We start from the raw sequence: 22,338 nt of genomic DNA, 5'->3' as shown, positions 1-22,338 counted from the left end.
ATAGCCCATTAAAATGCAGCTGGCACAATTCTGGATTCAGTCCATATTTGGTGCTGTGGAAGCTGATAGCTAAAATTTGTACTTTCAGAAACAATAATGCAATACTCCCAATGTGATTCATTTTGTTCATGTCAGTGAATGTGCTGTTGGTTTTGCACTGCAAAAAGGGTCAAAGTACAGCAATTTCTTGTCAGAGCTTCTTAATGAAGGGGAAAAAAGTTTATGAAGATGATACTGTTTATTCTTCACAGAGGTCAATAGATTCATTATGCTGTTTGTAGATCTCAAGCTCATTTACCACAGCATTATGAGGGCAGCCATGTTCCTAAGCCTTCAGCCATTCATGACAGTTCCAGCAAGTGATGGGAGATGTTTCCAAACCTCTTCAGGCAACAAGAAAACAAAGTGCTCAGTCCAAATATGGGTTAATTCGAAGTTTCTGGTCTACTTAGCTTTGGGAGCTCTGAGGCAGGAACTGATTGTAATTCTTTGCTACTGAAATCCTAATTCAGTATTTTTGATGAAAGAAGTTGCAAAACTTTAGGGAGTATTTTCCTTATCTGATTCACTCCTTGGCAATTTGCTTCAGACTTGCAAAGTGAACAAATTACTATCAAGTACCTTATTTAAATTTTCTGGGAGCTAGCATAAATTAAATCTTGGTTCTCTAGGCACTTAGCTGAAGGAATAGGTAGACAAGGTGACTTTCTTGAAAATTGACATTAAAAAACATTTTTCACCATCAAAGAATAAATCTACAAACAGAACATTTGTTTCAGTCTGAGCAAACCTGTCTCTTCAGAAAATAGAATTTATGACTTCTGCTTGAATCAACACATTTCTGAAGAGATTCTTTCCTGTCCTAAGGTTATTGGTCAAATCCCTCTTGAAACCCTGTTGACGGGTAGAAAGTAAAACTGTGTTGGCAGATAGAAAGTAAATTCCAGCGCTGCAGAGATCTCCAAAAAGGAGAACTTCATTTAGTTTGGTTGTTGGGCGGTGGGGTAGGGTAGAGAGTTTTAGAGGTTGTTTGGTGGTTGGTTTTTTTTTTTTTTGTTTGTTAGTGTTTTGGATTTTTTCCTCTTTTAAGTGTGCCAATTTGTTCAGGCATTGGACTCATGCAAGGGATATTTCTGTTTCACATGCTATAGATAATACTGTCGTTATATTACCTTTTGGTATATTTGCCTTTTCCTGCTTGGTAATCTCAAAATGCATACTTGGAACAAGTCATTTTAGAAAGGGCATATTAAACCACTATAGTTTTAGAAAGAATTGACCTAACTGCTGTAGTTATGCAACTGAAATAATGGTTTACAGTGAAACTGATAAGAAGCTGGGTAATAAGCCAGCAAGCAGGATGTCTGTAGTCCATCAAGGACTAAATGAGAACTATATAAAGCACAGCGTAATCGTAAGATCAAGACATGTAGACTGGAAAAGGTCTAAAAATAACATTTGAAGATATGTCATAACCAGACCATGTGGTTCTGATAAAAGATTAGAAAGACACTGTATTTAGCATATAGGTAAAGCAGATAAACCAATTCAAAAGTCTTAATAGTTGCCTGATGATATCCAGTAAAGAACATTAGTCAACGTGTAAGGAACTGATTCCTTGTGTATGAAATAAGAGCTGTGCCTTTGATAATTTATATTCAAGCTGTAGAAGAGGTGGATCCTTGTAGTGTAGGGACCCAGTGCACAGGGCTATTCTTACTACTTGACATGCTGTCTGAAGAAGGAACCCACCTCATAAAGGCCAAACCTTGAGGTTAGCTGTGCAAATGTGGTCTCTGGTTGGTGCAGAAAAAGTTTTTCCTCGAAGTAAGTCACTGGAGTGGGTCAGTAGTGGTTGCATGGTTGGCATGCTGGCTGCAGACATTGGAAGAGGCAGACCCAAGTAGTAAGAAGTAATCAAAGTGGAGCACCCTTTCTAGGAACCATTGCACGTTGCAGTATGCTGTGGCTTCATCAACAGCTTTGACAGATTAATTACTCTGTATTTAGATATCAAACTCTGCCACAGGAAGGATTCAGAAGACACTGGACAAAAAGTCACATGCTCTCCAGGAATTCTGAAATAATTGCCCTTCAATTATGAAAAAAAACCCACCCCACAACAAACTAGCAAATTATGTATAAAAGTTATTTCAATTTTTTTGTTATGTATAAGGATTACATTTTAGCTCCAAGAAAGTACTTTGTTAATCATATCTCTGAAGGTGGTCCATATCTTATGCTAAGTATTCAGACACCTACCAAAGAGGCAAGATATTTTGAGAGGAGGGAGGAGAACATTTGTGGAAGTCTCAATTCAAGCCTCAGTTCTGACTTTGAAGCCTGAGATATAGCTTTATGCAGTTCATTAGATACAGCAAATAATTGCAGGATTGTCGTTCTATCCAGGTATAAACTTTTTTAGGGTAGCTTCACTCCTCATCTTCACCCCAAAGAGAGGAAAGGCATCTTGTATGCTAACTGCCTTGAGAAGGAATGAAAAAATTATTAAAATTCAGAAATATCCTTTGAATTACTATTTCTAGCATGTGTAATCTGTATTGTAACTGCTTTAGTTAAAAGAATGTCAGAAGGCCAAGATCTATTCAGGAAGAATTAGAGCTACGATCCTCATGGGACAAAACACAGCAGTTCTTCCAAAAATAAACCCAGTTACAAGAAATCACTTTTTTAGTCAGGGCTTTTAAAAGCTCATCTATGAAATAAAAAATTCTCTATCTTCAGAAAGCTCTAAAAATTGTCACAGAATGCATATTCTCTCTAACTTGATATTTAAATTTCTTTGGTTTTCTGAGTTATGTGAAGTACAATGATTTCCCATTAACTTTAGGATGTGGATACACAATTTAAATCAAAAGCCAAATGTTGTGTGATCCTGGTTCCCAAAATCCCACTTAGGCACTAAGAATGGCAAGTATACATCCCAGGCAGAAGTCAAGGTAGTTAATCCTTCATATATAGTTTCCATATAAAGTCATTAGGAATTATACAGTATGAAAATTCAGCACATATGCAAATTTAGTTGCTGCTGGGATGTTTTTGTTTGGGGTTGTTTTTTTTAATGCCTATTTAGACGGACAGACGTATAAAACCTATTCTGATCCAAGTTTATGCAGATAGGTATAGTTCAGATATTTAAATTTCTTGGAAAACAGACATTTTTAGAGCTTCAGTTGGTTATTAGGAAGAAGATGGTAATTTTCTTCTTGCTAATCTATTTTCTTTTACTCTGTTGGGATTGCAAAAGCAAATTTAGAGAATGTTGTTGGAAGTTGGAAATACTTGTCTTTAGCTAATGTAAATGCTTGAGGCAAGCAATTCCGTCTGTTTTATTCTCACCTTAGACCAGCCAAGATGTTGCTGTTTATCGGGGGACCCAAATGCTTATGTTGCATTCAAAGCGAGCCACACAGGTACAGATGAACCCCAGAGTGATTTACAGCAAAATGCTTGGGGAGGTTGAATTTGGTACCTGTCAAAGGGGGAAGGACATGCCTAATTTTGTCACACAGGGCTTGCTTTCAAAGGTCTTCAAAGACATTTAACTTTGTCGTTGACCACACATATAACGTTAAGCATAACAGAGAGGCCTGTTTACTTGATCCAGAAGGCACTTTTGCATTTATTCTTAGTGGAATATTCAAATTCCAGGGTTGCTGGAGCTGCTGAGCACTGTGAAGGTATCACCCATTTGCTTTTGGTAATGTAGCAAATGTGGAATATTTTTTTGTATGATAAAAGTTTACAAGCCAATAGAGAAGTGTTGATTTGTGCCAAAAGCTGCTTCACAGATAGAAAAGCACTGTACAACTAAGAGAGTATGTGATAGTGTCTAGAACATGTAAAATTATTATTACATCTAGAATTCAAAATACTTGTCATGCCATCAGTTTAGCATTTGTAGTCAGTGTTGCTAAGTTCAATTCTATTGGCTTCTTTGTCAAAGAAACAAAATATATAATTTACTTAATACAGGATGCAAAAAATGAGTTGAATCTAATGTGCTAAAAATATTTCAAATAATCTTTTTTAGAAATTGACAGTCAGGGCACTCTTGATGCAGAACATTATTAATAACTGCACATACGGAGTAGTTCTAAACCCCTTATTTTTAGGGAAAAAAAACCCACCTTATTTTTTATGAAACCCTGCTTTCTATGGAAAAAGATGACACTAAAATAATCCATGGAAAGCATTTTTTCCCCCCAGCAGTTCACAGAGGGATAATTCATAAACCATTTCTCAAAATAAGGAGAAAGATTTTCTTACTTTTAATTATATTCTCTCTCAGTAGTTTCTTATTAGGACCAATTTAAATTTGAAAAGGTGCAAGAACAAAACTTATTTTCTTCTGTCCTTTTCCCTTGTAATCACAGTGAAAATATTTTCTGGAGGAGCTTCTAGAAACTATTCCAAGATAAGCAATTGCCACAAGAATGTTAAGTATTTGGAGGAGTTTTAGAAAGAGGGGTGGGTGAAAACTCTAAATTTTGCTTTGGGGACAAATCTAACTATATCAGAGTCTCTTTATGTAACTTAGCAGCATGAGCTTGTCATATAAAGCAATTACTCATAAGTCACAAAAAAAGGAAAGTAAGGTAGATACTAGTGTCTTAGAAATCTGTGCTGTTAGCTACTTCTCTTCTAGTGCTTTTCCAGGCAAAACAGTGATAGTGCATCACTGGTGATCTAAAGCAGAAACATCCTGGTGGGTCTTAATGTTGAAGTATTAATGACTTCTTCCTTTCCCCCTTCTCTCATGGTGCCTTTTAAGTTGTGTGATGTATTTGATACAAAAAACTTTCACATTTAGGAAAAGTAAAATATCCAGTACGACACCTGGTAAATAAAGACAGTATGAATTTATTTTTTGTGGTTTACACCCACCCATGTGAGTTAATTTATCTGTGTTTTATCCTACTTAATTTGTCCTTATTCAACTCTTGACCCAGTCATGTACCGACAGCCAACTTTGTATTCAAACACAGGCATTGAGCTGACTTCATAACTCTACCTGAAGTACAATAGCCAAACATGCCAACACCAAACAAGATGGTGGTGGAGTCTTGTAATGACTCATACACAAAACCAACTAAGCCAGGTGAAAAACTGTCCAGTATTTTTCCCTAGCTTTTTAGGGGGAGGAGGGAGGGAGAAAAGAGTAGACCTATGTGAAACTGGCTCAGCTGCCAGGGTCTGCAGCTGTGTCAACACCACATTGTAACTGCCAAATGTCTTTGTGACTGCACAGAGTAGCTTTTATTCCATCTGGGAATAAGGGGCTATTCTTCACAAAACATTGCCTTCCTTTTCATAAATGAGTATGTTAGGATCTGTTTTAATGTTCTCATGGACATAAAATTACTCTTTACAGCCAAATTATGATCCTATTGTGAAGTTTGCTCAAGCCAATGCAGACACACTGCACATGTAAATGAAATGACACTTTGGAGTAATGAAGCATCTGGAGAACTCAGTACTGTTACTGTACTCACACCAGATTTGATTTGTCTTATCTACTACTTGTTCCATGCCTTCTCCATATATCTCATGGGTATGCATAGATAACTGAAGTTAAATAGCATGCAACAAAGAAACTTTATTAAACGTTTTACCATATCAATTACTAACAGAATTAATCATAGAATCATAGAACCACTCAGGCTGGAAGGAACCTCTAAAGATCATTTGTTCCAACCTTTCATAGGAAAGGAACTCTGAATGAGATTATCTAGCACCCTGTTAAATTGTGTCTTGAAAACCACCAGTGATGGGGACTCTACCGTGTCCCCATCAAGAGGTTGTTCTAGCTGTAAAAAATTTTTTTCTTATATGACAATGTATTAGGTGGACTTCCTCAGCCAAAATCATGTAGCTGCTGTAACAGATGAATCGGAAGGGTGTTAAGCTAAATGCTCACTATTATTCTTGAGTCAGTAGAATCAACAATGACCTTATTATCTAGATCTCTATCCGTATAACTTCAACACTCAAAATGTTTAGAAACTCTTTTTGGATAATTAGGGATACGAGGCTGTAAATCAATTCAGGCATTATTTTAGACAAACCTTTGTTGTGATACCTTTGTTACTTTCTCAGCAAAGTCAAAAATTTTCTTTAAATCAACTTTGCTATCAGAAAGAGCCCTAGTATCATGCATATCTGTCTTGAGATGTCAACGACACTTGTGCTTGGGAGCATTCACGTTCCCTGTGTAAAAAAACAGTCTGTCCTGTAGTCAATCCAATATTTAGACAACAGGTCTTAGACAACTCCAAATAGAAAACTTGAACTACTTGTTATTTTTACTAAATAAATCAGTAGAAGAATACCTGCCATTCCTTATAGTTGAAGATTTTTAGCAATCAATAAACAAAACGTGATACAGAGTCTTGGATTTAACTTTTTTTTTTTTGCATGATGACTTTTCTGACTATAGCTATAAAGGAACACAAATAAATGAGGCTGCTATTTGTGTTTAAGACAGTGGGAGGTATGCATCTTAATGTTGTGGGGGATATATAATGGAGTATATGCTTCTGCATGGGCTTCTGTGGTATTTTATGGACTCTCTATATAGCCTTATTCATTGGTCGGATTAAGCTAGTATATATGTTTGTGTGTTTTCCCACAAAAATCAACAGACAACATTTTAAAGAAATATTTTTGGCCTTAGTGAGAACCTAATTTGGTTTTTGGTTTGCTTATTTTCAGTTGTCAGTTTCTTGAAGAAAGATGTTCATGCAATACTGTAATGCGATCAGTACAAGAAATGTCTATCCTTTCAGCTACCTCATCCATGCAAGGAAAAAGGTGCACTCCAGCTGTATGTCCTTTCTTTTGTTTGAATGAAGTGTCAATTCTTTGACTGCTAAAAAAGGTGTACACTTGTCTCCCTCTTTTTAGAAAGAAGTTGGTAGCCCAAATAACAGCACTTTGGCATAGCTTTCATACTACTACTGGTATCCAGTGTTGGAGAGCCCCAGTATAGACTATATTTCCAGGCTTCTTAATGAGTAATGAAGAGTTGCATGACAAGCTGCATGTGGAGCACTGGACCTCAGAGTAAGAGTAGAAGGTCTGAACATTGATTTGTACTACAAGCTCAACTCTCTTCTTAGTACATTAGAAGTAACCTAGTTCAAAGAATCATGGTTTGAGACCCACCAATATAGACCATGGAACTGGTGGTATATAGTTCTATGTAAAAGCTTTTTAAAATAATCTTATAAGAAAGCAAATACCTTGAAGTTCATCTTTTTGATTATTTTTCATGGGTATTTAATATCAATTTAGAATGGATAAAGTATCTAGATAGATGATCTCCAGAGGTCATTACCAACCCTAATGATTTTGTGATAGATAGTTTTCATTTTATGAAAGCTTGGTTTTGAACAGAAAGTGAAAAACCTTTTATAAAGGTTTTGGAGGAATGCTAAAAATGGTTCCATCCTGAAGACCAAAATAGAAATATTTTTTTAAAGTAATAAACATGTTTTCAAGATTAGAAAACTGCATAAATTCAACTAAAGTTCAGATTTTCTTCTTTAAAAAACCCCACACTGCCCTCCCCCCCCCCCCCCAAAAAAAAAAGGGTGGGGGGGAAACCCCACAACCAACAACCTATCTTTCCAGAGTTTCTTATTGCCAGTATACAGATATTGGTAAGGAATAATAAAAAAAGCTAATAACAAGTATCTTCTCACAATAACAACTTCAAAAAACTCTTAAAATAAGTTACTGATTTAATCTTTAATTTGTAGTATTCTGAAGTCAATTTATAGTAATGCGTTACTAAATATTAAAACACCTAAATCAGCAAGTCAGGAATTTGGCTTTAACAATGGAACTAAGTTTCCGCTGTTACACCCAGTGAAGAACTGGTAATGAAGCACAGAGTGTTTCACAAATACGTTTCACAAATACACAGAATACTTCATAGGATTGTGTGTCAGTGCATGTGGAAGAGATAAAAGTATTCTGGAAGAAGTTCAAAGGAAATATCCAAGTAACTATGGAAACAAAAGCCTTTCTGCCCTCTGTTGAAAAGAAAAAAGATTAAGTTAGATTAAATTAACATCTTCCTTTAGTACCAGTTTGTCCAAGACAGATTTGTCCTCCAGAGCTGATGAGACTTTGAAAGAGATAATGTTGAGATATCTCCATAAAACTCCAAATGCTTTTCTTATGATATGGGGACAGACTTGAAACAACCATCTTACAGCATCTTTCATTCACATATTGAAATCAAGCTCCATTTCAGAAAAGCCCTTCTTTGCATTTGGCTGGAGTTCCAGGTTTTGTGCCAAATGTGGGAATTGGCCATTTCAGTTTTAGTGTGGCTTAGACTCCAAACTTGTAAATAATAAATAAATAAATAAGCTTCGTATGTTCAGTATTGCAGAAATTTAACTTTGAGTCAGCAAATGAGAAACACGAGCTTCTATACTCCAGTCTTTACATAAATCCTTGGATAACATTTTATTGTATTAAGCATAACATAATCGTAGTTACATAAAGATGACAGTATAAGAAAATTTTACAAAAAAGCTGGTGTCATACAAGGTGAATTTATACAAGAATTATGATTCCTCTAACATTCTTCAACTATTTCACCACTGTAATAGGGATGGACAGTAAAAGCATAGGTATAAAAGTGATATATTACAGCATTCTGTACCCTATGCTACTTTGAAATATATTTTTTCTTCTTTTTCTATTTGCTAAATAAAAAATATGGAGTTTATTTATACTTTTGCCTCACTTATCTCTTCTAGGTTCACCTTATTCTTTTATTTATCTATTTTTATTTTATTCTAAAAAAGAACTGTGGGGGAAGGGCAGAACTTTGTCCATTCTGATTTGAGCTACATCAGTTGGGCAAGTGCAAAATAAATACTACTTTTCTAAGATCTCCTGGAGAACTGTATGTATGCTTTTGAATTTTTTTGTTAATGCTTTGAAAACAGTTCTTGAAATGCACTTATCCTGTGTAGCTTCTGTCATTTCCTGAAAGTTTCATTCGCCTATTTATGATTTTATTTTTTTTCCTTCAACTTAACCTTACATTAATTTGACATTTAATTAGGTTATGAGCTGAGGCTACATGTCATATTATAAGGTGGATTACTTTCTTTTCCGTCTACCAAATATAAATGACTTGAAGTACCAAGTAGTACTTTTGCTCTGTATTAATAGTGTTATGTAAAAAAGCCACTGAACTTAATGCAAATTGGAAGATACTTCTGTAGACTCATCCATACCTTCTTTTAAAATGACAAAAAATGGTTTTTTAAACTTGAGGGATTTAGTCCAAATTTTGAGCATTTTCTTCCCATGCTAACAAGTCACCAAGTACTATGAGTAATTTCTCTACAGGTAAAATTTTACATGCAAGTTTTAGAGAGATTTTTGCCTTTCTGCTATCTCTTCAACATTTGTACAAATCCCATGAGACCTTAAAGCTTTGTGATGATAGAAATCACTGCAGGAAAGAGATATTACCCATTCCAACAGCCTCGTCTCTGAGGCAGTTCAGGACAATTTTGTGAGAGGTCTAAAGCCACTTCTTTTGATTCTGCATTATGAGTTTACAACAAACCAGCTGTAGTCTTGCTCAGAATGAGAGGAGTTTACTCTTTGAAAATGTATAACAGCAGGATTTATTTATCTTTATCAGAAAGGCTTTTAATTTACCTAGCAAAAGTGCCTTGCCAGGTAAGCACCTCAAGCTATTTACCTTAGATTTCAGAAAATAATTAATGAGGTTTGGATGTCAACGTCTTTTATGCATGTCAAGAATAGAACTTAAGATAGAAATGAAATGGTTAGACTGCACTCAAAAGTGCAATCAGAGGTATTTCTGTATTCTGTTTTCTTTACATATAGTCAATTATGTGAATACTTAACCTATGCCCACAAAAATTAAGCAAAGCAAAAAAAAAAAAAAAAAAAAAAAAGACACACTAGTATATACCTTTCTAGCCTTACTCTTTTTCCTTAACTTTCCCTGCTTAAAATCAGAATTGTTATGTTTACCAGCCTTCTGCAGAAGACTTGGCAACTGGTAACTCAGCAGATGTAATGAATATTTTTTTTTCCAGTTTTGGTCTATGGCCTTAGGCAAAGTTAAAGCTCTAAGATAATACCATTCTCTTTTTCTACTACATAATTATTTATGTTACAGCAGCTCCTTGGAGCTGTAATCAAGCCTGAGATTCATTGATGCTGCAGAGGTACAATTACAGAATAAAAGAGGTCTCTACCTTACTGCACTGATGCACAGAGTAATAAGAAGAGATACAACACAGGCAGAGACTGATGCAAGAACAAAATGAAAAGAGAAGTGATATGAGATAGCCCATGACATTCAGAGGTCTCTCTGTGTATGTGGTCAGGTTTTTGCACTGCAGAGGTTAAGTTTTGCAGGCTGGCTTGCAGAAGAAAGAAGTAAGTTTTCAGACCCTTATGGGGAGCTCCTCTCCAGTGGCTGTGGGTATCAAGTCTGTGATTGCACTTGCAGCTCTCCAGCAGAGTAAAGCACTTGTAGCTGTTCCAAAATCCTCAGCCATGCTGCTGCGATGACTGGTTTCTTTAGCAAATGGTACTTAAGAAGCAAAGCTATTTGTAATGTATTTCCTTCATTGCAGGGCTTGAAGAAGGAAATCTCTCCGTTTGCAATTTACTTTGCATTTTAAAAGTGAATTTACTACAATTTTGAACTGTCCTTAAGCAGCTTAGTACCATAACACAAACAGGGTTCTGACTCTATTACATGTAAGATGGTGTCTAAAGACACAAGCAATCTATTTCAAACTCCGCCAAAACTGATTACCGATATGACATTCTGTTTTCTCATCTATACTTTTCTTGTAACCCTGTCTCTGCATTTGTAAACTTTGAGAGCTTGTGAATGTGATTCTGTTCGTAATTATTCTTCCATGCAATTTCCTGATTACAGGAGGTGAACTTTTTAAAAGGTAATTCAACTTTCAAATTGATAAAAGAGCCCATCTTGCAAAGTTAAGGTCATTCTTTGCATATATGTAATAGGATCACAATACTTTTTTGTGAGGCTTTAAAGGCAAATGGACTGAGGAGGATGAGGAAGATTTTTTTTTACATATTGCTACATGTGCTTTCAGAGAAACCAGAGGCTGTCCCTACCCATACTGTGCCATGAATCTCTGTTTTAGTTTGAGTACTCTCAGCCAGGAGCAATGTGCTGGAGCAGGCAGCAAACCAGTCTTCAGTATCAAAACAGAGGACAAAAATAACCTGTTCTTTTCCCAGTTATTTCATGCCCTTTACTTCAGCTGACTGCTTCTATTTTCGCTTATAACCTTAGTGTCAGCTGCGTTATTTGTATGTGAAGAAATAGCCATGGAAAAGTAGATTTGAACTTTCTACTTTTTTTAAAAGAGATCTAAGAGTCTTATTCTACTATGTAAGTTATATTCTAAGTCATAGCATATAAAAATTGTACTACAGAACCTGGTGACCTAGCTCTAACTTGGGTTAGTTTTCTGTACTGTGTTCTCTCACTAGTGTGTTTTCTTTATGCTGCTTTGGAACCTGTTATAATGATGATATCTGGGTGCTAAGCAGGGTGTGTTTCTACCCCTTTCAAATCAATATAAAGCTAGAGAAAGGTCTTATGGCTTTTCAACTTCTTTTTGTCAACTTCTTTGTCAACTTCTTTGTCAACTTCTTTGTCAATTTCAACTTCTTTGTATTTGAAACAGCACTCTGCTGTTTGAAATAGAACTTATTTTTATATCCCAATGAGGGAGTTAAGCCTCATAGGGAAGTTATACATGGTAAGATGTCATCATAATGAATAAGTTACGTCATACTGCCTCTTCCATAACACCTCTTTTTGTCTAAGGGCTTTCCAAGTAAGTTAGAAAAACAAGTACCTTAAGGTAGGTACAAAGCTGATGGGGCAAGCATATCAAAAGAGTAGGAATCAATTACTAGCTGTCCCACTGGAAGGATGTGTTGATTGAAGGTTTATGTTGGCCTTCTCTGATTTTGGTACTGTTCTGTATTTCAACAAAGAACAAAAATAGAATAAATAGTATGTTCACTGCACTGTCCAGCAGCTGCAAGTGAAGCGTAGCTACAACTTTTTTAGAATTTGGACTTTTTTAGAAGAAATTTATGGTTTATTTTGTTGGGGTTTTTTTGGTTGGGATTCTTTTTTTTTTGTTTGTTTGTTTTCTTGGTATGTTGGGGTTTTTTTTTAATTTGTGCAAAGGTCTGTTCTTGGTAGAAATCATCAAATATGGAAAGGCAGGATGGATAAGTGTTACTGTTAAGTGTTACTAGTTCCTGAGAAAAGGATCTTGTTTACTGTGAATTACAAACTGAATGTGAACCAGCAACTTCAGACATTAAAGGAAACATTTTAGGAATTGGATAAAGGAACATCACTTGTAATGAATTCAGTATAGCATTTCTGTTTTATCTAGTGCTATAGTACTAGTAGCAGCTGAAGTATTTTGTCTCCTTCTGGAGATCACATTGAAGAAATGCCATTGGAAATTGTACAGAGGACAGCAATGAAACTTATTACAAATTTTGAAAACATTACCCATGGGGAAAAGCAGAAAGAAGTAGTTCTTCATTTTAGAGAATAAAAAACTACAGGGTGATGGAAGTCTTCTGACTTCTCAGGGTTATCCATAAATAGGAAAGGAGGACAATTATTTTCTCTCCATTGTGGTTACGAGGAGAAATAAACAGTAGGTAGGCCAATACTACGGTAAGGCATATTTAAACAGCATCAAATACAACAGTAAGGACCTTGAAGAATTGGAGCAAACTAAAAGTTTAACTGATAGTTTAAACCAATTGAACAAATATACAGGAAATGGTTTTAAAATAACTAATTCTGCCATGGAACAGGAGGATGAACTAGATAAGCTTACAGAGTGCCTTTCACCCTTATTTATTTGTATGCCATTAAAAATGTGTGTGACTCTTTAGAATAATTTCCAAAGTTACTTGTTTAAGGCTAAAAAAGAAAACAAAAGGTAGTGTTGGCAGACAGTAAGTGTAGTTTGAAGAAAATCTGTTTAATTGATTGATAATTAGGAAAAATTATATAATTGATAAATTTCATTGTCACAGAAAGGGAAAAAAAAATATATGTCCACAACTGTTGTAGGGCAGATAGCATGTGTTTGCACTGTGTGAAAAGGCTAATTGTAATTTTTTGCTTTTGGCAAACACAAAGTTATTTTTTTGCAGTTTGATATTTCTAATTGCATTGTAATTGCACCTAAATCCAACATATTGTATCACCATCTGCCAGTGTCTCAAGTTTGCTGTAACACACTTTATAGTAGTTCTGTTCCAGTTTATTTGAGCTTAAACATGTAACCCTTAAAGTAATTTGAATTTACGTTATATATACAGGAAATAAAATTTCAGATTTTAAGAAATGGAGTAAAATAATATGGGTTCTCTAAAAAAAACTAAACTAAGGGATAAGGAATTTATGCTAGCAACACAGGTACTCAGTACAGCTGTTGCGTATGAAATGTAGGGTATCTTCCTCCACTTTTAAAATGTATTGGGAGTGTCATTGTGCTATATAGGTATAATGAATGTAAGGCTTGGTCTAATCTGCACAATCCTTTAAGGATAAAGAAAAAATGCCTAAAATAATAAAAATAAATAATAAAATATATAAAATAATATATACAAAATGATATATAAATATATTAATATATTGTATGTATAATATATTATTATAAATTATATTTTTATATTATTACATTATTTACTTTATATTATTATTTTATTATTCTAGTATTTTATATTATATAATTTCTATTACTATATGATATATATTATACATATTACATATATAATATTATATTAAATGTAATATATAAAATAATAAAAAAAATAAATAAAAAATAGAAGGGAGAAGAACACAGAATTACATCAAATATGTCCATGAAAAATGTGGTGAAAATAATTATATTGCAATGTTTATCTAATCTAAAAATATATATTAAAGCGATGAAAAATGTGGCCCATGTATACTTAACAAATATGTTCTTGAGATTGGCTTACTCATACTTTCCCATATTTCATCCCTTCTTCCTTTAATGGTTATATATAGGTGTGTGAATGAGCTAATAATGTTTTGTTAAAAGCGAGAGAAGGTTTTCGCTTTGAGTGAAATATATCAATGAAACATTCAATTGAAAAAAAATATGCCAACCTGCAAATTATTGAAAAATCAAATAAAGGCCACACACAAATTATCTTCAGTTATTTTTTTGACCAAACTTTAAAACATTTGTGGAAAGTGAGTGATTATCATTCAAACCCCAGATGGAAGTAAGCAAGCCCATACGCACACGGACAAAGTCCATACCTGTTAATCCCCTAGCTGAGGTTTGTGAATGTTCAGGAGGAAACTATGCATCACTTCAGCAAAACTCATAGTGAAGAAAAAGGGGAAAAAGGACTAGCTTTAAAGCAATTTGTACAAATTATCCTTCGGTTGCTCTGGAGGGCTAAAGAAAGAGCCTTTTCCAATTTGTTTATTGACAGTAGAACTCCCCAGTTGCTTTCCCCAACCCATTCCCAGTTTCATCCTTCTACAGCAGCTTCACAAAATTGCCTACCCCAGATGGTGGCTTTGAAAAGGAGGTGGTAAGAAGGGAAGAAAAATAAATTCTTGAGGGATAGTGGGCTGCTGACCAATTTTGTTTCTAAATAGGGTCTTACTAGTTTTATTCATGCCTTTCCAGTTCCTTTACTCCAGAAACAGAAAAAAAAATCACTTGACACAGGTTTACTGATGTTTAACTAACTAAAATTAGAAATATTAGGGTTTTGTTGATTTTTGGGGGGTTCCTTATTTAATTTTTGCATGTTACTTTATTTCCTGGAGCACTGCAGGTAGAAACTGGCAGTTCCAGTGGTTATCCTGGGGAGGAGAGGGTAAATCTCTGCAGTAAGGTCTATGAGTTAGAAAATTTTACTTTAATGGACAAATTGTATACAAATGAGACATACCTGTGTTCTTAGACAATGGGATGTGTTTGTGTTTTGAAACACTGAGTGAAATGTATGCATGAAATATGAAGGTAAGGGCAACAGTTAAAAGGGGAAGAGATACTGAGTTTTGTTTCCTTTAGAGCCTGGCTAGCTTCAGATTTTCTTGGACAGGTGGATTTACTCTCAGAATATCATAGGCAATACTAGAAGGTGAAAAAGATGCACTTAAATCTATCTTCTCCATGAAGTGACTTGCTACCAATCCCATCTCTTTTTCAGGAAATTAGGTCCGCATGGTTTTAGCTGAATCTGCTCTCTTTCAATAGTAAGGTTGCCAAAACAGTGTCTGTCCTGAATACTATATCCTCACATGCATCACCAAAAGAATTGCAAGGCATAATCATTTGTTATGGCAGTGTTTCAGGAATCACAACAACACTTTATTAGGGACACCAGAATGAAATCAAAGAACAAAGGGGATTATAAGAAGCTAGATATTAATTTCTTTTCTGTTCCTGTTGTTAATCCAAAAGAAAAAACTTCATAACTTAGAATTTCATTGTGTTTAGACATACACTTATTACAATTATCATTAAAAGTTGGTAAGAAATCCGATAAGAGAAAACACAAAAATGTTTTAAAGACAGTGTCATGTTTACATTATCTTTATGAAACACATGACAAGTAAAAAACAACAACAAAAAAAAAGATAATTTTTTTAAGTGCAATCTTTAATTACGGATTTCATTATCGCGTTTGGCAAACTGTTGAAAACATCGTTGCTATTTCTTAGACTGATACCATCAATTCTAATGTAACATCAAGTTTCAGCCACTGTTTCTTTTTTTTTTTTAACTATTTCTACTTTTCAAAGATCATCTTGCTGCTAATAATCCACTCAGATATTGATAGGCAATTTCTTTCTCAACTCAGGAAATTTAATATAGCTTGAGTGTTTGAAATACCATTTCTGTGAAACCACTTCTATCTGCTTCATTTCAATGTATCCTCAATATTCAGCAGTAGATCTGTTCGGGTTTTTTTATCCTGTTGCTTGTGCTTGAGGACCTATTTACATGACTGTTCCTACACTTCTGGAATATATGTTCAAATATATTACACAAATATATTTAGTGCAAAGCTAATCATGCACACAAGTGCATTGACTTCATGAATGTTTTATGGAACACAAAGATTTCCAGAGAGCATATTGGTGGCATTTATACACTTAATCACAAACTGGTTTGCACACTTGAAATATTATTTAATCCTAAGATTTAAAAAAGTGGTCCTATAAAGTATTATTTTCAGATTTAGGACACCTGAATGTTGTCAGGCAAAAAGAAAATATATCTAAATTTTTCTGCTCTGCTAATTCCTGCTTCAATTTTCAAGTAATTAAAACATGACCAGTGGTTATAGACCAGTATGGCAATAAGGCACTAAGGAAATTACTTATAAAAAATTAAGGGAAATTAAACAATAAAAACCTCAATGATGTTTTTCAGCTCAGAGAAGGAACCAGAATGCAATGTAATTGCATTACACATTACATTTTCCTGCATATAATACGTAAAATAAGTACATAACAAGTAATACCACCAAGGTAGTAAGGTATGTGTTGTAAGTCTCCTGCTAGAAATGAAGAACCTTTTTCTTTTCTTCTGTATAGGCATTTATAGTCATATCAAGCAAGAATGATAGCACAAAAGTAGAGACAAAGTTCCAGAACTCTCTAAAATAATATCAAGAAGTGCAATAAAAATCCTCTGAAAGCAGTGCTTTCCTGGTCAGAGCTGTGTGTAACAGGCACAGCTGTTCATCAAAGGAGCTAGGAAGGAATCTCTACCTACAGACAAGTTTGACTTATGGTAACTGTAAGGCTGCTGCTCAGGGCTTTATGGCAATAGGGTAGAGTGGAGTTGGTGGCATGAAAAAAGGCCTTTAGCATACTGTGACAATTCTGCCACCCTCTGTAATTGTTTGCTTTACAATGGAAGTCATCTGTTTTTTCAGAGGAATATGAAAGAAGGAACAAATGTAAGAGCACCAATTCCTCCATGCTGTCTTGGGGACCATGCCTTGGCATAGGAACCAAGCTCTGGACCACAAGCAATGTTCTTTATAAGGTAATGAATCCTACAGTTCAGTGAGATGTATACATCTTCCTGATTGTTGCCCTGCCTCAGAAAGACAGCAAACTGTACCTTTACTGGAGTTGTTATATAATGTGATATAAAGCATGGTTCAAAGGAAATACTGTTATTAGTTAGCATGAAAAAAAAACCAACAAACCCGCAAGTGAGAAATCCGGATATTTAAGTATAGTTTCCTTAAGTGTTGTTTGTTAATGCGTAAGTGAACAATAAGAAAAAATGTGTAGAGGAAAGATGAATTAAATTGTGGCATGAGCATAGTGCCAATGGAATTTCTTTCTTCCTGTTCAATAAATATGCTCTGTAGGATCAAAACAGCTACTGTTTTCCACTGATAAAGATAAGGCTGAGTTATAAATCATTTAGACTGAAAGACAACAATTTTTATTCAAGAAGTGTCTCAAGAAATCCAGTCTAGATCCAGCTAAAGTTATATTAGGATGGCTGAAGAGGACAGTTGAGAAGTAGATATAATGGTGTAACAGTATTAAAATCAGCGTGGGTTTTGTGGGGTTTTTTTCAATTTTATTTCCAGAAGTTTAATGTTTTAAACCATGTAATTGATAAATCACTATAAAGAGTAGGAACTTTTGAGAAAATAGTGACTTGGATTCAGTATTTATTGCAACAGAGATCTGTACCTATGTTTGTATTAAAAATAGTCAATTTTATGAGCAGGGTGAGCAATTTAACTGTTTCAAGCTCTGCATGCTATAGAAACAGAGATCTGTGATGATGAACAGAGTGATTTAAGATCCTATTCCATTTAATGGCATTTAAGAACTGGGAAGCCCTAAGCTGTTATGCAATAATTAGTATTTGAATAACAATCTAAAGACAAACTGTATGCATGTTTTTGAAATCAACTGGTCCAAATTTAATGTTTTTTGAAAGTGCGAGACTGAACTCCTAAGGCTGCTCTCTGGTTGCTTTCTTGAACAGCAGAAAACATCTGGACTTTACTTGTCTGGAATATTAGAAGAAAAAAGATGCTGGATGAAAAAGAAAGAGAAAATCAGATGTTCCAGGCATGTAGCCAATTTTGTATTATAGTAAAAAAATTGTGTAGATGATTCAAAAAATTACTGTACATCCAGGTTATTTTTCCAGACAGAGGCACTGGGGAAATTAGGGGGTATTAGCTGAAGGTGTGAAGTCAGAGTGCATTGCATTACACGCATTACATCTTCATGGACATTCTTTTCTAGAAGAGTGGCCTAAAGTTACTTAGTCAAGTGCACCTTTGTATGAAATAAACAGCAGTGCAGGAATTGAATGGTGCAGTTCAGTTCACACCTTCAGTTAGTCCATTTTAAGTTCCCCAAGTGTCCCTTTGCAGACAAGTCCAAATTCTTAGTCAGTGACGTGATATAATGATATGCATGACAACAAAGAAGTAAGGCAACAAACCTACCTGAAGTATTCAAGGTTTAGTAGGAAACAACCTGAAGTTTCTAAAGGTGTTGAAGTTTTGACAGTATAAGTCAGTTTCCCCACTTTGTGCATTTGGGAAAAAAAAAAAAAATCCTGTATAATTACTAACTGTAAGAATTTATTACCTATTAGGGCTTTAGTGTCCTTTACTAAAGAACCTCAAACACAACATTGCAAAAACCACCCTAAGTCACTGTCTAAGGTGTGGTGTATTCTCATTGTTTCTTCTCCCAGATGCTGGACTCACATCCTCACACGTCTCTTAAAAACCACTCCTATTTTAAAAATTTGCAGGTGTTGGATTTTTTGATCTGTAACAGTCAGTTCACAGAGTTTGGTTAATTTAATTCCAGAGAAGTGGCTAGCGTCTAAAACCCTTCTTTCAACAAGCATCAAAATATCACATTTTATATAAATTTAATTTTTGTTTCAAGGAAATATATGTTTTCTATTCCCTAATTTCCTTCAGCTCTTTTCCAAGTCAACACCAAATCGATTTTTTTATGATTACTACAAACCCATTTATTTGAAACTGTAATTTTTTAACCAGAAAACAATATACATTTGCAACAGTAGACTTATAACAGTGTTTGGCTTTTGCCTCATCAAGTACATGATAGACCATACTGAAGAAGCTAGAAATTTTTTGTTGCTGAGAAAAATGTTGCTTCAGGTTCTCCCTGGGACAAAGTTTGTCCTTTAGCTGGTTTCATAACTCTTGTATGGAAGAGGAGTTCTGTTATCTTTCCTGGTTAATGCAGTAGCAGTAGTCAGAGGAGATCTGTTGGCGTTCCCATCCTCCTGCTGCAAAAGTAGATGTTTGGGGAAGAATTGGGTACAGCGTGCCACTGTCAGCCTCCCCTGGCATTTATCAGCAAAGCTATGAGAGCAGTATCTACAGATGGGTATAGGTTGCTGGCCCAAGAGGGAGAGCTGAGCTGCAGAGTCATGGCCTTCAATCCACTTAACAATGTATGGACAGACTGCTTCTCACTGGGGGTGTGAATACCGGTGAGGAGGCCAGAATCAAGCCTGCAGAGACCAGGACAATGAGCTGAACTTGTTTAAGTCTTTATTTGTAATCTGTTTTATTACTTCACCTGTCTTTCTTTTTTTGCTATCCTTTTCTTAAGGAGCTTAAGATCACATTGTTCACGAATGAATGCATTTTCTTTGCCATAAACTTCATCCTATTGTATTTTCTCCTGGAAGTGGTGAACCAATCATATTGTTTAGTGAGTCACTTTTTATGCAGGTAAATAATAGTTCATGAGATAAATTCAACATTAAAAAAAAAAACAAAAACACAAAACCACCACACAAAACCAAAACACCAAAACCAAGCCTTCTTTGAAAATACTTAAATAAGCAGTAATTTTCTAAACAGTACAAAGCAGTCATCACCATGGAAAACTTAGTCTGTCACTTAGAAACAGATACTTAAAACTGCTTTCATGGAATTCCTTCCTGTTTCTCCTCTATATTCCAGCTTTTGTATTTCGAAGTTTCCCTAAATATATGGATATATTCAAGCTGTTATGGAGTCACATATAGAGGTATTTCAGCAGCTTTTATTTTGTTACCTGGATATCAGACAACAGAGCACCCTTGGTTCTTAACAACCATACTTCTAGAAATTTTTTAATTCTTCTATCATATCTGAAAGGCATTGTGCTTTTCATATTACGAAATAAATTTCCTGCACTTTTTAAGTGTAGAATCATAGAATGGTTACAGTTGGACAGGACCTTAAGATCATCTACTTCCAAACCCCCTGCCATGGGCAGGGACACCTCACACTAGACCATGTTGCCCAAGACTCTGTCAAACCTGGCCTTCTTGAACACTGCCAGGGAGAGAGAAAGAATTAGAGTGAGATAAGTGAGTACAAGAAAGTGAACACTCTCTACACTTCATCTGTGCTGATATAAACTGTTCAGAAAAACATCCAGATATTTTTCTTAACAGGTGGACAACTGCTTGCTTGATATATATGGATATATTCCACCAGTCACTATCTTCATATTTTAGTTTAGTTTTGATAGTGGGGGCATGACCATTTGACTTCCAGAGAAGGAGCTCAGTCCCTAGAGAAACTGAGAGCAAGGTCTATGCAAAGAATAGATGTTTTGGTTCAGTGGCTGAACCAGAAACACTGTTAGCTGAAGAAGGAAAATATTGCAGTTATGTTTGAGTTTTTCCCCCAGTTTTAGTGGAAATATTTGATTTTATTTGGGGAGTGTTCTAATATCCTATTTAAAAGCAATGGAAATAAAAGGAGTTAAAAGCAGTTTAGAAATAAAAACATATTGAAGTTTAAATACTTCCTTTTGAAAATGTCAAAGGAAGAAATTTATTATTCTGAACACCAACTTACTTGTCTTGTTTTTTCTTCTCAACACAGCCCCCTTTTTTTTTATTTTTTTTAAGTTATGACTTTGCTGAAACTATACCCAGATTCATGAAGTTATCTCCTTGACTTTGGACTTCTTAGAAAATTGTTAATTTCAATTGTCTTTTCTAAAATTTCTTCTAGATTTAGAAATTAGTTGGGTGAGTCATCTACAGTCTAAAAGATCAGAGTGACTGTATTTCCTTCCATTATGTTGTCAAAGACGTAGCTGAATTCAGTGACATAACACATAATGTGGCATATTACTAAAATGGGTGTAGAGAGAGGTACTCCTAAATATTTCTGAAATTATCCTATTTTGCAAGTTGGACTTTTTCTTTCATATGTTTGTACTGTAATTCTCTGTAGCCAAGAATAAGTCAAACTGTTTTTCCCAAGTACCTACTGTGATTTTTATCATCTCCTATCTTATAGCTATGAAATGCCTATGAGAAAGAGTTAAATATTCAACATATCAGAAACAAAATATTTTCATTGAAGTATTTTAAAGTTATCTCCTCAAATTTTTCAGAAGCCTAAAACATTGCCTGAAAGTCTCCCCACAGGGTGAATAAAAGATTTTCAAATCAGCAATTTCTTTGAAATGAGTAAACTACCAGTATTATTTTCTGTGCAATACAGGAAAATAAAATTACCTTTCATATAAAATGAAAAATCAATGTTCGGAGGAGAATAAATCTTTCAAATTAAATGTTCTGTTGCAATCATGAAAATGGTTCCAATGTTCATTAGGTTCTTTATGCGAACACCTCAGTAATTGCTTCCATCACATCAAACTTCCTGCTATGGCTTTGACACTTGTTTAAAGAGTTGAGGATTTTTTGAATTTCATAAGTGTCTGAGGAAGTACTAGAATAGAAGACCTTAACAATAATATTTATAAAATTTCAATGAAATTAAACCTATGAACTAATCGTTCACTGCAATGACATTAACTAGACATCAGATTCTTGTGACATATAACTGTGATTCATCTCTGCTATTAATACGAGTTGCTTATAAGATGGAACTCATTAAAACAATGTATCTCACACCAAGATAAAATGTTTAATCAACTGAAAAATGAGTCTATATTTTTTTACAGACTGAATATGTGATGCAGAAAAACAAATTAAATAGGAGCTCATATTATGAGGTAGGGAGCCAAAACACATAATTATTTAGAAAGAAAAAGGCTTAGAATATAAAGGAAATAATAAGTTTAGTCACTGTTTACTTAACTAGTTCTGCTGAAGTTGTTCACTGCAAATATTAGCAGACATATTGGTAACATTTTTCAAACCTTCAAAA

At 34.7% G+C, this 22,338-nt stretch overlaps 1 protein-coding gene across 7 annotated transcripts in view; it reads left to right on the top strand.

The window, feature by feature from the left end:
• DGKB (diacylglycerol kinase beta) overlaps positions 1-22,338 on the top strand; it is a 500,304-nt gene that overhangs the window by 17,423 nt on the left and 460,543 nt on the right. For 4 of the 7 annotated variants that reach the window (XM_065666238.1, XM_065666233.1, XM_065666234.1 and 1 more), the window contains one exon: positions 17,062-17,174. The exons of the other annotated variants lie outside the window; for them this stretch is intronic. The gene's annotated coding sequence lies outside the window, so the exon portion shown is untranslated. The remainder of the gene's footprint in view (positions 1-17,061; positions 17,175-22,338) is intronic. 7 annotated transcript variants of the gene reach the window in all.

Source organism: Lathamus discolor, chromosome 2 (assembly GCF_037157495.1).
Source record: "Lathamus discolor isolate bLatDis1 chromosome 2, bLatDis1.hap1, whole genome shotgun sequence".
NCBI classification, from domain to species: domain Eukaryota; kingdom Metazoa; phylum Chordata; class Aves; order Psittaciformes; family Psittacidae; genus Lathamus; species Lathamus discolor.
Note: the sequence above shows the minus strand (reverse complement) of the source record. Positions and strands in the feature narration are given on the sequence as shown.